The following is a 17,317-nucleotide window of genomic DNA, read 5'->3' as shown; positions in this document are numbered from 1 at the left end:
AAAGAAAGAAAGAAAGAAAGAAAGAAAAGGAAGGTAGACAGAAAAACCTTTAACTCATATTTATTCAGCATAATTTCACAAAATACACTTACTCAGATTTCAATGGTAAAAAAGAAAATAAAACAAAAACAAAAATAGTACACAAAATAAACTGAGATATTGTTTCATCTTCTCCCAAGGAGCATAAAACATTCCTAATACCCCACAAATCTATAAACATCTTTAAAACCAGAGGTAACTCCATGTAAAGCCTTGAAGCCACCAACCCTTTAAGCTTAGGACCACAGAGAGAGACCCGCTGATCATTCCTTCACATTTTTACTAGCTTTACTGCGCATGTCCGGATTGGAACGGCGCAATTAATTTCTCATTAAGACTCATCTCAGCAGCAAGAAGAAAAACAGTACAGAAACATTAGACCTTGTGTAACCTGACCCTGCTGACTGTCGGTGCAACCGAGCCTCCAAACTGCAGAATGTTCTACCTGATCCGCACCTGCCACCGGTTCGGCTTGCAGAATAAATAATGACATCACACATGAGAGAAAAGAAAAAATACGTGTAAACCCCCTTGTTGAGAACAATTCATTCAGATTTTGGAAAGTAATGTTAAATTTTGGCTTACAAAGCCACACACGTCCGAACAATATGTTTTATCTTCTGGTTTAAATAATTTGAATAGTGTCCATAAGCAGATCTGATATGCTGCTGCTACACATCAGTTCAGAAAATACACATACAGCACATTTCAATTTCCTCCCATGAACAAATTTAAGGGGAAAGCAGTCAGCGGTGGATAACTTCACAGAAGAAGATTGATTCAACTATCAGCAAATAAAGTGGATGATCACAACTCAGAAGACCTCCGACAACTTACAAATGACAGTAAAAAGACTTACAAATGGTTTTTTAACCTCGACCAGAGTCAGAGGTCACTAAATAAATGCAGAGAGAGGATGACTCAGAGTGAAGTGGTGCCAAAAGGTTAAACAAATGCAAACAACCAATCACAATGTGGGCAAAAAAAAAATTGTGATTAAAATGCCGTCAGAACCCATAAGACCGCAATATCCTTAGCATTGTTGTTGAAACATTAATAATAATAATAATAATAATAATAATAATAATAATAATAATAATAATAATAATGCTTTTAAATGATGCATTGTTAAATATAAGAATATGATCATGTTAGATATAATAATCTTCTGCAATAATGATTTTTTTAGATTATCATGCCTTCTGCATTAATATTTCTCATGCAGAGTGCACCTTAGACATGTTGGATTTATGTAAAAACGATTTTTCTAAATTACCTGAGTCTAAGAGAATTGCTGCCATTTAGAGAAATTATTTTATCATCTCTATAAACACATGGCTTGTGTTCCTGTAACACCACAAGTCAAAACTGACGCTAAATACACCTCCAAGCATGCAAATCTGCGGCGCGACCATCACGCAAATCAACATGTCTGCGGATGTTTTCAGGCGCAAACACATAACACTTATGAACAAATAAAAGCCTTCTCGGGCCTCCTCCATCCGTGTGAAAAGTCAGTCATGTGCAGAGACAACGCGTGAAGGAATAAAAAAAAAATAAAAAAAACGGGGGGATAAAATCCCAGCTCGTTTCCCTTGAGTGCAGACACGAATTTCTGACTCATTTGCATTTATGCAAATTGCTTTCTAATTGCAGGCGTAATGACTGTGGCGTGGGAGATTTCTCAACCCGCCATGTTTTTTGTCTTTTCTTTTTTTTTGTTTCTGGATGCAGGATGCATCTTTTTGTCTCTGCATTTCAGCAAAAAACAAAAGAGGACGTTTCTTTTATTCCAGGCTGCTCATCCGACAGGAATCCAGATGGAGCTTTGAAGAAAATCCGGAAGACTTGTTTTGTTTGTTTTCATCAGGCCGCGTTTTCTGCATGACATCGATGGCAGACCGTTTTATTTTTATATATATTTCTGAATGGGAGTGAAGCCCTGCGAGCTGACTGGGGGTTTGTGGTTTTCTGCTTCTTAAAACTGAAAGGAACTTGGATGAGAAGCCAACTTGAAGGTGAGTCTGATGATCTGCATCTCAGTGATGCCTGTCAGAGGCTGCAGCCTCTCTGTGCATGCACAACGGAGATGCAAAATGGCAGCACATGATAGAGGCAGCATGCGCGAGGATTTCAGCTTTTCATCAAAATAAAAAAAAACTGCTCTTTTAATTCAGTGAAAAAAATATTTATCTTGTAAAACAATATGAAAATATAACTTAGGATTACATCATTTTTTAAATATTTTTTTTTAAATAAATAAAAACAAAATGACTTGTTGCTGTTACATTTGGACCTGAGATTATTCTTCCACATTAAAGCCACACCACTGCTCATTGAGCTGTGGTGTGTCGTGCATGTGTGTCTGTACCAGTGTCTGAGTGTGTGTGGCGGTGGTGGTGGTGGGTCTGTCTGGTTTGGCACAACGAGGTTGTTTGGCCCCCACAGAGCTGCAACAATATGGGCAGATTTGGTTGGACAAAAGATCTGGAGCTTTGAGTTGCTGAGCACGTCTCTGGCACCGGGACACTCGTGTACTGGGGATGCTGGGATGTTAAACTGGGAGATGCTGAAGCAGAGCTGCAACAGTTTAAATGTGGGACATGCACAACAGGTAGCAATACCTTAAAATGAAAGCCCTGACTCAGGACAGCGAGGAAGGATTCATGATAAAAAAACAAAGCCCCTAATACTAAAATGGAGGAAATGTTTGAAATAAAAAGTGAAAAAGGCAAGTTTTAAAGATGATGTCATGCTTCTTTGTTTGAATCAAAGGCATCAAGGCTCTGGTTTATTTTTGCAGAGGGATTTCTGAAAACAATAAGAACCACTTCCTTTCCTGCTTCTCTGTATTCAAGCAATGCATTCCATGACAACAAAGCAAAGAAAATGAATGAACTCAGGCAGAATTTGCTTTGTTCAGAATGTTTTCGACCTCTGCAAGCTCGTTCATGTTGTGATGCATCACCTGCAGAAAGTTCTGATGCTTTATGATGTGATTTATGTTGCAATTTTAACACTCTACTATTTATTTAAAGACAATGCTCAGTGAAGCTGATTCATTAGAAGCAAGCATGTGAATGTGAAGCAAAGTGGCAATGAGGATCAGTTCTGAAAACGCTGAATAGCATTTATTCAGAAGACGAAGGTTGAATGTTTGCAGATGGATACATTGTGAATTTAAAATATCTGATGGTTGCATCATAAGACATGAAGGAGATAAAAACTCTTAGATGGTTTTCCATAGCAATTTTTAAGGATGAATTTAGGCCTTTTTGTAATTATTTACAACAATGAAAACAGGGATGACTAATACAAATTTACTGCAATAAAAGTCAAACTGTGAATTATTTTTATTGCTTTTGTTATTTCTCGCTAGAAAATAACTCAATGTTATTTTTGATCCATGTCCTATTATATAAAAGTTGAAAATATATGTACAGATCTCTTGTGTTTCCTGCAGAAAACGGTCCTCCATTCATGAGTTTAGGATACAATCATAGAGAAAAAAAGCTATAAAACCAACAAATCAACAATATTGTCATGGTGCTGAATCAGAAAGGCTTTGGACCATGAAATATTGTTTTTGTTGTCTGTTTTTGTTGTGTTTCATTCTCTCCTCCTCTTTTTGGTGTTTTTTTTTTTCTTCTGCTCTCATTCATGCTGCTTTCTTTACATGCAGGTCAGCAGCTGAGCTGGCTCACTCAGGAGGTTTTTAAGCTCGTTGTAGACTGTGTGTGGGCTGTAAATGTATCCGTCTGCTTTTTTGCACACACACACACATACACACACACACACACACACACACACACACACACGCACGCACGCACGCACACACGCACACACGCACACACGCACACACGCACACACACACACATAATCTGAGCTCCAGATTTAAACAAAATTAACACCTGTGGAAAAAGGAAAAAAAAGGCACATTGAAAATAGAAAAATGCAGTCATGTCAAGATGCAGTTTAAATAAAAATACAACATATATGATAAAGGATTCTGTTTTACATGAAAGCATTTTCTTTATTACACATCTTTTGAATTAAGATTGTCAGATAACGTGAATGTTGTTCTTGCTGCTTCTTTCGTTTAATGCATTAGTATATATTTTACCAGGTCCATTTTTTTAACCCACCTGTATTCAGCTGCCTGTGATTCACGTTTCTGTATGAAATCATCTGCAAGAACAAAATTCCGTCATAGATTTTTGGACATCTGCTGCACAAAGATCTGTTCATCCTGAACATAATCTACTATATGCTGATCTATGTATGTACTATTTATTTATTCTGAACAGAAAACATCTCAACCAGACATTCTCAATAAGTGTCTTTCTCTACCTGTAAATCAAAACCATTTTGACTGCTGGAGAAATTATCTTTGGTTATTTTTTTCTAATTTTACCAATAATGGATTTAACAAAATTGTGCTAACTTTAATTGGTTGTTTCTGTTGCAAACAGAACCAGAGACTTACATTTGAATATCTGAATTCTTAAAGTAATCCAATATTTTTTGCATCATAATGTATTACTAGATTGTTGTCACACACATAATTGCTGAAGTTCAGGTTTCAAATATAAATTTAACTGTAACAGAATAATAGAAAGCAATTTATTCAGTGTCTTTGCAAGTACCTTGAAACTATTTGAAATATTCTTGGTTGGCATCAGTGATCCAACAGATAAGAAAGGTCGCCTGAAAAACAAACACTTCCCGTAACAAAGCAAAACTGGGTCATTGCTAAGATAAATAATAGTCTGTTAAACTTCAAATTTAAGTTCTGCCAACATGATGATGAATTAGTAATATTTATACTTAATGCACTGCTGCTGATAATGAGTGTGTGTTAATGTCAAATAGAGGAAGTCTGAGATTGTATGGGGCCTTGAGCCCCATACAATGTGGGTCCAAAGCATAAATTTCTTTGGGACCCCAACTACAGTTTAAATTGTTTATTAATGAAACAGCAGTAAATAAATTGTGGAGAAAAAGTTATTTCTGTGACTTACTGATTTGGTCTGGCAGTTGTTTCAATAACATTTCAATGTGGAATTATAAAGAGGAGCCAGTTGGGATTTCTTTATTGATTAGATTGAAGTTATGCATGGAATGGGATTCCAGCTCAGACAAAAAAACATGAACGAGCAGCAATAAAGTATTTCTGAACATTGTACTTCCTCTGTAAAACTGTCTAGCAGTAACAGCATTCATCAGTTCTTTAGAATCCCTTTATTATTTGACTTTGTTTATGCTCTACTCAAATACATTGGAAGTGAATTTTTGAGATCTTGACAAAAGTATCTACGAGTGTAAAGTCTTGTTGTCTGCAGCCCAGATCTCAGAAAAAAGACTTGAACTTGGGGGGTGTGGGGGATGTTGCAGCATAAAGCTTTTAATCCTGCAGATTAATTCAGTTAAAATACAAGAAATTTTCAATCTAGAAACTCAAGAACTCCATCAGGAACACGGGCCTTTGCAGGGTTAACAGCATGGAAGAGAGGGTGGTGGTCTTGGTGCAGGGGGGGCTTGCCGCCATGCCCTGCAGGAATGGCCTGATGGGTGCTAATGAACTTGGGATGTGCCACCACAATGGGGAGCGGCCCCTGGTGCACCTCGGTGCCCGGGTTCCCATGCAGCCCGTGGATAGAAGAGAGAGGGTTGATGACGGGAGGAGAAGTGATGAGGGGTGAGGAGAGGAGGGGGTCGCATGGTTGGTGTACAGCCCATTGTGCCCGCTCCTTAGCCCATTAGCCAGCGCTACCCCGCTTTCCCAAGGGGAGCTCAGAACCTGCCTCCCTGCTCAGGCTCGGTAACCAGGCATCGGCGAGGGGCGAGAGGAGGGGAGCGCAGAAACAGTAGCCGTATTTAGAGTTTGATCTCCAGGAAAGCGTCCAAAATTTGGAAAGAAAGAAAAGCAGAGAGAGAGCGAGAGAGACCCCCGACAACAAACCGAGGGGCTGACAAAGTTGTCTCTTTGGCAGTCGCGCCTCCTATTGAAGCAGTAATTTATTCAAAGGAGATTTTTATCCCCGCGATCTGATTATTATGATAATCAAGTGACCCAGACCCCCTTTCTTGGCTCTTGTCTGCGGACCCGGGGCCCGGCGGTGACAGTAAAAGCTGATTTGCACGGTCTTCACCCCCTTGGTCACATTCCTGGACTCCTACGTATTAAAGACGCGGACAATGAGGACGGTGGATGTGCGCACTTATCCAGGCGCAGGAAGCCGCAGGCCGCAGCCTCTGCCGGGGGCTTTGTGTCAAACGAATACTGGTAGCCACACAAGATTACACGAAACTTTTTTATAATCCCACATGGTCCAAAACGGGGCTCTAAATCACACACTTGATGGGCTGCGAGAAAGTCCCAAATAGGCTCACAATAAGGCGGCAGAGATATGCTGAACTGAGCGGCTTTGTGCGTAATTGGGAAATTAATTAAGATTCTAGTGCTTATTGTGCATATTAAGAGAAAATTTTACATCTTTATATTGTAATATACCGCAATGATCTTGGTTTATTCTAAAACGTGGCATCATGAGGAATGCAAGTTTAATTTGATTATTAGTCTCAGGGATTCTGATAACTTGAGATGCTTATTCATGCTTGCATTCATTTTTTCAGAGGGTGGAGACAAGGAAAAAAAAACAGACCTGCATCGTGTCATAAAGGGGAGGGCCTTCTGTCTGTGGTGCTATATGTTTTTAGAGCCGGAATCTTTTAAGTTCATAGCGCATCTGACGAAGTGAGGAATGGCGATTTGCGCGGAGCGGCGCGGACAGAGAGAGGGAGGGAGAGGAGGGGGGGTTAAGGCGAGATCCACCTCCGACATGAAATAATGGGGACGATAATAAAACAGGGGGAAAACCCGCTGGAGAGAAGCTGAATGGATGAAGCCGGAGAGACGTCACTGGCAGCCGCAGCCATGAAGACCGTGCGGTCCAGCCTCCGGCGAATCACTTCGCCTCCATCCTCCGAGACGCTCGCTGCTCGGTTTGGGAGAGGAGCGGATCCCGCAGCGGCTCGCGTTCAGCGGCGTGAGTATGAAATATCAGCTTTGATTTCGTCAAGGTGGAAAGCTCTGCAGGATATCCGTTAAAATGATGGAGAGCGGGTTTGCATCAGCGCCGCGTACAACGCCAGTCTGCACACATAACGGAGCAGCATGCGTCTTTAGACCGGATGTAACATCAGGCGAATACAAGCGCAGACCACCGGATTTAAATGCATCAATTTGTCTCTATGTCTTTGTTAGCTTCATGGTGATGGGCTGATGGATGCAATTTAAGAAGTGATGTAAGCTGCTGCAAGTTGGCAGCATATTGGTTTGCCCATGCGATGCTCTATGTTCAGTCTGAAAAGATATAGGGCGATAATTCAAATGATTCATATAAGCAATTTTTAAATTGCATATTGAATATGGCACAGGCTCTGAGATGTCACAGCAAAATGCTAAAAACTTCCTCTGGGTTAGGATGTTAAGATGGAACGGTATAATAACTTCTAATTGGAAGTGTTATTGGTATTCAATTTGAAATAAAACTTATTTTTTTTCACAGTGTTATTTCAGAGACGCCAACATGCACTTCAGCCAGGATTTCATCTATCACACCTCCAAATGCTTAGCAGGGTCAGTCCTTCAACAAAAGCTGCATGTGCAAGTAACCACAGCCCCATAAACGAGGTAGACCTACTAAATCTGGGCAGAAACGGTAAACAGTATGGTGCCTTTTTGTCCACTCTGAGCCCTGCACGGACCCTGTGCGCCCATGTGGCACAGATGTGAGGATTTATCAGCAGACAGACCTGCAGTGCATGCGTAATAGGACAAAGTGGCGGCGTTCACATCCCCATAGTTGTTGGATAAAGAACTCACAAGGCCACATATCCAGTGGACACGTGTGATCCGTGGACAGGCCTGCCCCGTGGACACGTGTGCGCCTTAGGTCTCAAAAAAAACTTGAACGCTGATAATAATAATAATAAGAAGAAGAATATGAATGAATCGTTTTGCGTGATAAACATGAGAATATATGTGCAATCAAACAGACTGAGGCTGAATCTGGAAACATAATGTATACGTTTCATAAGAATATGATGTCTGGTTTAATTTAATAATTAAGTAAAGAATTTTATAAAAGCATTTCGTGAACAGCAAAACATAAATCCCAATAACCACACGTACAGAAAAGAATGATCCCGCGGATGTTAGAGATCTGATGTTGCACCGCCCACTGTGTGTTATATTATAGAAAAAAACCCACAACAGCTCAAGACCTTTTTAAGGCCCAGCTTTGTTAAAGAGCTTTGCATCGACCGCTCTAATAGGATAAAGTCTGCAATAAAAGCATTTGTTTGTTTCAAAAACAAAACGATCGCAGCTTTTCGTCAAAGGTCATTCTTCAGCGTTACATGAGTCACATTTTAGATGATCGGTACCAGATAAATTTACCCACTTGCTCCTGTTAGCAGGTGGAATGTTCTCTGAAATCTGCTTGAATTAGTTACAAGAAAAAAAGACGAAAAAACAATAGCTATGCTGTGTAGTTTTAGACATATCAGTACGTTTGTTCTCATGCTGTAGTTTTACATGTATTAGAATATGTTTTAGAGGCAAAATATGTGCTGTTACTTTAGCAAAAATATAAAAATGTTGCCTCGTAATGCAAAAAAAGGAAGAAAAATAATAATAATCAATTGCTGATTGTACATTTTTTCCCACAAAATATATGAATCGGTCATCTCTTCTCTTTTAAACACACGGTGAAAGTATCACACACTCCTATAGCTTGTGCAGAAAAAACAAAAGTGTGTGTCAACAGATTTTCCTCATCTCAGCGTCTACTCTGCGTCTAATTCCTGTATTTGTATTTAAATAATGATTAATAATGTGCATAAAATTATTTGTTATGAGCGTAAAACTTCCACTGTAATTGCAGCATTCACTCTGAGAATTTAACTTTAAATTGATTCAGAATAAATCATGTGGCTTTAACCAGATGAGAACCAGCGAGGCTTCATAATAGGAACTCATTTCCCGCTAATCAGCTCTGCTCTATTTGCATTTTTTTCCCAATTAGAGGTGCCGAAATTACTGACGTCATACACGTATTGGCCAATGGCACTGCCTGATTAGGTTTGTTTAAATGATAGAAAGCAGGAAACCTCATTTCCATTGGCGCTTTGAATCTTCATTCAGTAAATAAATAATGAAATCATTTAATATGAATTTTTAAGGGATTGCATTACAAGACCTAACCAGTACTTCTCAAATTTCTGTTGAAAGTTGCATTTACTATGTAAAGAAAAAATATTATTAGCAAAACCTTAAACATAAAGTGTTATTTAGTTTGGTGTATATATGTATATTTAAAGCAGGATTAACAAAAAAAAAATCTTTTAAATTTTTGCACAGCCTTTAATTATGTTTTTAAATAAATAAAAGAATATAAAAATCAATTGTTTTTTCATAATTAAAATGTTGCAATAACAATCATAATATTAAAAGGATTGGAATCAATCTAAAACAGAAGCTTTAAATTCTATGCAATATTGTTTATCAACAATATAATATTTTTAGATTTTAATTGGACTTCATTCTTATTTTAAACTCAAAATGTGTGTGTTCATGCAGGAGTGAGTGTGTGTACGTGTGTTTTTGTGTGGCGTATGACTGCATTTACTGTATTCATTTTAAGAGTAATTATGTGTTAAACATGTGAGTGTACGCATCATGTGTGTGCATGCGTGTGCATGCGTGTGCATGCGTGCGTGTGCGTGTGTGTGTGTGTGTGTGGTGTGTGCATCTGTCTGTCAGTCAAGCTGCATTCAGTGACTCGGGATATTATTTTACTCGTACAAAGGCCTTGCTTTGTCCTTGTGCGTGGACATAAATCACCTTAAAAAATATGCTCCACCAAATGGCATAACAATCCATTTTTAAAAAGGCCACATGCTTTCAGAACACAGCAGAACAGAACCTAACCTGGGGAACCAACAATGTCTGGAAAATCGATCATTTGTGAACAGGCATGTTAGTGTCTGGGATAATTTCTGCATATTGACAGTTGGGTCAAAAATCTTCAGGGTTGTTCTAATTGTTGGGAAGAATAATCTGTGCCTTATACTCTTCTCTTTTCCATCAGTCCGTCTCTTTCTTCGCCACTAATCATAGAGCATCAGTTGGAGCTGGTGCTTTGTGGGGAGGAGCCTGCAACAACAGAGATCTGGGCACACAGAGCAGCTTTAATTAGATGGGGCCTCGTGCCATGTGCCATCACGGCATGTGTGAAAATGAATGTGTGCCTGTATGTTGTGCAGCTTTGTCTTTATCTGGGGATGCTTTTTTGTATATATGCCTGTTTAGCTTTTCCTTTCTTTTTTACATAAAAATTCTTATTATTTGCACACTGAATAGAAAGCAACTGCACATTTCTACGTTCTGGAGAAGACATTTTTGCTATGCTTGTGCCCATGGACCTTAAACCTTAATGTCCTCCCTGAGGCGCCACCCTCGAGCGTCGGCCAACTGCTTTGGCATCAGATAATGTAAATGAAGACAAACCAGTTTCTTTTGTAGTCAAACAGCCAGGATCTTCTTTTAATTTAAAAATGTATTTTGGTCATTGCGGGGGGTGATGTTTGAAGCCATCACACTCCCATAGAGCCACTCAGTGGGCATTGCATATTGACCGCAGGGATGGGCGCCAGACCGGAGAAAGGAAGACTGGAGCCATTGCCAGTATGAACTGGTTTGACAACTGGTGGAATTGTGTTTTAATTGGTGCACCTTGCTGATTGTTTGACATGAAGGGTTTTTGATATACACCAAACCAATCAACGGGTTTAGTGGACAAAGGGAGGTTTCCAATTGGTTGAGAGGACTTTAGGCGGGATACAGGCAACCTGGTGACATCATAAACTGAGAGGTCAGAACATTTAAAGGATGCTAAGAGCTGAAGGATAATTACAAGCGCTCAAGCCAGAAGACTAACATTTTTGTTCCATGGAGTTAACAGTTGTTTGATTTGTATCACTTAGAATATGTTACGTGGCATAGATTTTTACTCAGTTTGTTATTTGTGAAATAATACAATTTTAAAATCTATACATTTATGTTTGTTAACATTTTTCCTATCTGTCTTTAGGTGAGATATTGGCCCATGTTTCTTGGCCTGGGGTTTAAGAGGATGGGTAGCCTTAGGGGTTGATTGTTATCTTTGGTTATCTAGCTGTATGAGTGATGTACATTCTTCATAAAGCTAGATAACCGAAAGTAACAAGAATCCCATTACACTCCTGGAAAGGCATCAAGACCCAAAGTGACTCCTTTCATCAAAAATCAAAAAAATACACAAGAAGTTTAACTTGAGAAAAAATGGACTGCATTTTAAAGGAGAATGGATCGTTCATCAAATAAAGGTAAGAATCAAGGAGTTTCCCATGTACTCTATGTCATATTTAAAGCAAGTACAACATTTTGTCTACAAATTAAACCAATTTCACAATTTCAGAGAGCTTTTCCTTTAGTAAGTTGTAATAAGTGTGATATTGCACTGTATATTTTGTGTATTTTACTGCAGTTAGTGGCAGTGACCCATAGAAGTAAGGTTGGTGCAACAGAATCACTATTAATCTAATAAGCCCCATGATCCTTGTGTGCAGGGCTGTATGCAGGGGCTTAGCCTTGGTATCACATGGCTTGGAGAAAAAGACCCTTACAGATTTACCAAAGCCAGTAAACTCCAACAAGTCTTTTAAAAACTCTACACTGGATTATTGAGTTTGTTTGGTAAATAGGCTGTCCATTTGTGCCCATTAATCTAAGTGTGACTTTTTTTCATTTTTGGCATGAAGTAACCATGCAATGTGGAAAAAATGTGGCCCTTTAATATCATTGGAGCTGCATATGGTGCTATGAATTATACATATGCTCCAGCATAGATGTGATTGTGTGACTTAAGAATGCTCCCTCGGAGGTAATCTGCTATCCCAATGTCCTGCTGGAACCTAAGTGCAAAGACCAGAATTTATTTGAGGCCCGTTTTGTTAAGTTATCCAGTGTCGATTTCTTTCTCCTTTTCACGTTCCCTTTTCAATGTTTTGCTTGAAAAGATGTTTAATTTAGGGTCCTGACTGTTGCTTGATTTGAGGTGACAGTTGGCACAGTTTTGAATGGGCCTGTATCCCACGAGGTGCTACCATGTGGAAAAGCTTGATAGGATGCTGATGTGTGTGCGTGTAAAACTCACAAGGGGAGTGGTCCAGGGGAAATCAAGCAGAAAGAACCCCCAGTGACGAAATCCATGAGTGAGTGAAGGAGAACAATCTCAGCCTTAAGGTTCTGCGGTGGAGCTCGTGGTGAGGAGTAATTGGTCAATCAGATCTTCAACTTCAAGGCTACTGGTGGCTGATTGAAGGTGTGATTTCTGTTCTGCCCATCAAAGTCAAAGGATCATCCCTGCTGAAAAAAGCTGCTGAGGACCATTTCCTGGGTCTCTGTGCCAGTTTTCTAAGTGAACTCAAAGTGTAATACATATTTAACTTGGTGGTTTGCTGTTACAACAGGTTTTAGCTGAAAGATCCCCTTGGGTTTGGATATGTTGAGCTTGATATGGTATAAATTCTAAACAGTTGTGCACAACTGAAGTGAAATACCTGAAAGCTTACAGCCAAGCCTTACCTTGCAACGTCAATCAACTTAAGCCCCAGAGTTGTGTTTGGCATCGTGCTGCATTGCGGGTGCTGAGTGTGACATTTGAGCTCTCTGCTCAACTGCTTCTGTAGAGGAATAATGTTCTTGAGAGAAAGTGACAGCCAAAGACATCCTATTGTTGAACGTCAAGGTTGTGCCTTATTCTCTTCTTTGTTGTACTTATGAAGCCACCATATCTAAGGTTTTCTGTAGACTTTTGAGCATTAGATGGCTTTGATCTGCACACACTGTAAAGATTATTCCAGGTGTCAAGTCTAAACTGGTGTACTTTGCATTAATTGATCACATACCAGGCCCTATCCCCACTTACTCTTTAACATCGCAGAGCTTTTTACTTTGCCTCACTTTTTGGGTCAGTTGCAGCGTTAGACTAAATGGAGACCAAACTCTGACAGATTGTGGTTTTACCCTAAGCAGTGCCCTGGGAGAGACATGTAGTGGTGCAAAAGCTTTGTTCTTTGCTTTGTGTGTGGCACAGTTATATCACTAACACTTCACACTGGGACCACAGAGAAGAGACTATCTCAGCTTCTGCTTCCCTGAAAATGGTGTGGAAAAGGGAGAGTTCCTGAAAAACCACCTTAGGGCCTTTGCTCTCTTTTTTCTGTGTCCCTTGGTATTGTCTAAAATAGAAAGAAGGAGCATAGAGAAATGATGGAGAGGGAAAAAAGGCAGGGAGATGAAAAAGAGGGAGGTGGGTGATGGGTTTGTCTTAGCCTTCATGCACTAGGCAAGCAGATTTAGACTCTAAGTGTCAACTAGAAAAACAGCCATTGTGATATAGTCCCGCTCACCCCCACGCCACTAGACTTTACAGTCAATAGAGCTAGTCCACTTGTCACCAAAGGACAATGCGCCCCCTTTCCTTCCTTTCAGGCCTGCCGGGTCCGAGCAGCCAGACAGTTTTCTGAATACAACCCAGTGATTCTTGCCCCCTTTTCTCTTCCTCCCTTTCTCTTGATGGAACACACCAACAGGGCTTGGAAAATGGCTTCACTGTTGGGCCAGAGGGCAAAGCCAGACCTTGTTGTTTTCTCCAACATTGGCAGTCCCTCCACCCCTCTATGCTCACAGAGAAATGAATGTATCTAAGGCAGTTGCAAAGTCAATGGGCCTCACCAGACAAAGGAGATTAAGTTTGGCAACTTGGCAGTAACAGGTGTACTTTGACTGAGCTCAGACCACACGAAGGGTAGCTACTGTTGTCTGACTCGATGCTCTGTTTGCCTCCCGATGGGACTCAGAGAAAGAGGAAATTTTTCACTGTCTTTTCAAATGGCACTAATAATCCAAACCTTCTTGAGTAAGAAAGTATTGCATAATGTGTATTTGCTGTTCCTGTCCACAGAGTAAGGCTTTGCTTTGCTTGTACATTTAGCTTTTGCTGTTTGATTAATATGATTTGCTGACTTTTCTCCAAAGGCATTCTTAATATGTAGGACTGACCCAAAGGAAGTGAATATATAGAGAACAACAAACTATGAGAGGGTGGCACAGCACTGGAGAAACTTCAGTTTCACTGTTTTCGGAACGGGAGTTAGTCCTTTCCTGGCCACACTTTCAGTACATTCAATGAAAATAAATCAAACCATTCAGTAACACTACAAATACGAGGCACTTTCAGAGCCAGAGGAAAACAGTGTGTGCATTTGTTTGTTTCAGTCATTAATAAAGCTTTTACTGAGAGCCTCTGTAAAGCCCATTCTGCTGAAATGACTTGGCAAAGCATCCGATAGAGGGTCTGTTCAGACTGAAGCTGCTCTGGTTGCTATTGTCTAGCTCTCTCTCACACACCTACGTGTCCAGAGTAAGCACACAATTTCATTGTTGTGTGAGCTGTTAATATCAGCAGCTTCACAATAGAGCCCATTCGCCATATTTGCATAAGGCACTTTTCCAACAAGGACCCAGAGAGGGCTTGAAAGCTGGCCCACTCCAGTGCCAATGGCAAAAAATGTCAAGTGCCAATTAGGAGAGGTTTGCCATCATTCAGCAGTACCCCACCCCTGTAGTCCTTTCCCTCCCAGCTTACCCACCTCAACTCTCTCACACTCCAAGACACCCCTGGTTTCACCACTTCATTCTAGTTTCAGATGTAGCCTTCCTCCTCTGATACCCAGAAACAAAAGCATGCTCCCTCCTCTGCTGGCTAATGGAAGATCCTTTTTCTGCTGGGCTTAGAGTATGAGCAAAATGTCTGCTTTCTTTGTTGATTACCTTGAAAAAGGGTTCACAAACTTTGTTGCTAAACCTGTGAGGTACAGTCTCCACCTGCGTGTGAATGTTGAACTTAGACAGCTGACTTAATTGTGCCAGCAGGGTTTTACATTCTCAAGGTTACATGTGCAGGTGTGGGTTATAGAAGTCTATGGCAAAACAGATGCTGATTCAAAACAATTAAGAATGAAGTCCTTTCATCTGGTAGCCACATATGCTGGTGTGTAGTGGTGCTAATAATGCTTCGAAGCTAATGGCTTGCTTTAAGCTTCTCATGCTTATTATTTTGCACCATGCAGACATAGACGCAGAGCATCTTATTATGAGAAAAGCTACCGCCAGACTTTTCAAACTGAGAGTGCAATCTTTGAGTTACCTAAGAAGGCTACCAAAACTACAACTGTTATTTACAAGAACCGCAAAAAATCCAGGTTAGCTGAACTGTTGACTGCATAAACTGAAAACCTGTATAATTATACAGTTGTTGAATATGCAGAAATAGTTCCACATGTGCTTGACTACAATTGTCACGAGAGTGGGTTGACAATTTAAAATGCCATCTGTGCTCTTGAATTTAAGTAAGGTAGTGTCAATGAATGTAAGACACACTTCCTTCAGAATGATGACACTGGAGTAAAAATTGAACAAAAATGCATCATAGACAAAATAAAAGAGACTAACTGTGCTCGCTGACTGCTGTTTTCCACAGATCGTTTACCTATTGCGCAGCCTCCTGCCACTCGAATGGATTTTTCTCTCGTCCCTTTTTCTCTTTCATTCTTTCATTCAGTCTCTGTGTCGAGTTTTTTTTTTCCTTTCCCACCCTTGATTCTCAGATGGTTGGATCTGATTTGCATGCATTTGCATAATGAAAGTCATTTGCATGCTCAGGGGCAGACTGTACCATGAGAACAGACATGAAAAGGTGTGTGTGTGTGTGCATGTGCAAGTGTGTGTGTGCGTATGCATGCATTAGTGTGTATGCATAACTTGGTTCATATGCTTCTGTAAAACTGTCCATAATTGTTTTGATGGCTTAACTACATTGTTAACATTTACCTGTAACACCCTGTGTCCCTGTTCTCTTTGCAGGGTACCTTGCCACATAGAGAAAAGATGGCAAAAGAAGACTGAAAACAGAAGAGGAGGAGGGGTTGCTGTTGATTGTGCCCTCCCTCTCTCATCGCCCTCTTCTGCATCGCCTCTTCCCACCTCCTCCTCTTCTCTTTCTCCTCCACTCCATCCTCAGCAGACTGCCCCTTTTTCCTGTACAGCGAAATGCAGCCCACGCCACCATCTTAGAGCAACGCTGGCATAAAATGGAAGTGGAAAGACCAGTCACTGCAGGTAACAGACCAAGCCCACCGTGCCCGCTGTTGTGCTTTTTCTTGCCGTCATCACCCTGACACTCCGTTCAAGCCTCCTCCATCACCCAGTACCCTCGGTCCCATTTGCCACTAGAATACAGTTTCTGCTTTAATTCGCAACGATTTGTTCGGTAACAATTCTCGTAGAGCACTGATTTGGGGGCAGGGAGGGTGAGTTGATGCGCATTGAGCATGTTTTGTATGTGTGCTATATCACTCTGCTGTCATTGCAGAGTGATATAGCACTCTGCAATGAGATGGATGCCCACAGCCTCTCAGGAGGCTGTGGGCATCTGTCCTTGAAGAGGCAGGTTTTGTTTTCCTGTTTGGGGATTGCCATGCCATCCTCTCTTGCACACACTGACAAGAAAACAGCTGCCATTTTGGAAATGCAACGCAAGTACAGTATAGGTGAGCAGGTTAGGGTTTGTGAAGGTGCTGTTTACAAGAACTGCATAAAATCTAGGTTAGCTTAAGTGGATTTTATATTCTTGATTTATTGATCAAGAATAGAATATATGTTCAATAATACTGGAAACACTCAAAGCAAGTAACGAGTATTTGAGTTCTGTTAGTACTTAGACAAGTCATGTATTGTTCTCAATAAGCAAACTTGTTGCATTATTTCAACTAGGCAGCTCCTAACTTTGAAAACGGCTTTAACCAAAACATTAATTAGTGTTAGCTGGGCTAATTGAGTTAGGTAGCCAATCATTTAACAATGAATGCCATTGTCCTGATTGCAAAGAAACACTTCTTTGTCTCTGTAATGTGGAGATCAGTGCTAACTCGTACTAATCTTACAGTAGGATCCTTCAATTGCCTAACAGTAATGGTTGCACTACATAAAGGTGAAGATGAAAAGACAGGAAAGCATCCATCCATCCATCCATCCATCCATCCATCCATCCATCCATCCATCCATCCATCCATCCATCCATCCATCCATCCATCCATCCATCCATCC

General features: G+C 40.4%; 2 long non-coding RNA genes across 3 annotated transcripts in view; one reads left to right on the top strand and one right to left on the bottom strand.

Annotated features, from left to right (window-relative positions):
• The window catches only part of LOC107833298 (uncharacterized), a 9,554-nt gene extending 8,477 nt beyond the window's left edge, over positions 1-1,077 (bottom strand). The window contains exon 1 of the long non-coding RNA XR_001659015.1: positions 93-1,077. This is a non-coding gene — a long non-coding RNA (uncharacterized LOC107833298). The remainder of the gene's footprint in view (positions 1-92) is intronic.
• Positions 1,078-2,042: 965 nt separating this feature from the next.
• Positions 2,043-17,317, top strand: part of LOC103153676 (uncharacterized) — a 19,925-nt gene continuing 4,650 nt past the window's right edge. The window contains exons 1-3 of one of the 2 annotated variants that reach the window (XR_001659017.1): positions 2,043-2,057; positions 11,199-11,472; positions 16,076-16,330. This is a non-coding gene — a long non-coding RNA (uncharacterized LOC103153676). Of the gene's footprint in view, positions 2,058-6,813; positions 7,089-11,198; positions 11,473-16,075; positions 16,331-17,317 lie in introns of those variants that run through there. The other variant, XR_477823.2, reaches the window with a different exon arrangement.

This window comes from Poecilia formosa, unplaced genomic scaffold, assembly GCF_000485575.1.
Source record: "Poecilia formosa unplaced genomic scaffold, Poecilia_formosa-5.1.2 Scaffold359, whole genome shotgun sequence".
Classification (NCBI taxonomy): Eukaryota; Metazoa; Chordata; class Actinopteri; order Cyprinodontiformes; family Poeciliidae; genus Poecilia; species Poecilia formosa.
The sequence above is the reverse complement of the archived record's forward strand: the minus strand, read 5'-3'. Positions and strand labels throughout refer to the sequence as shown.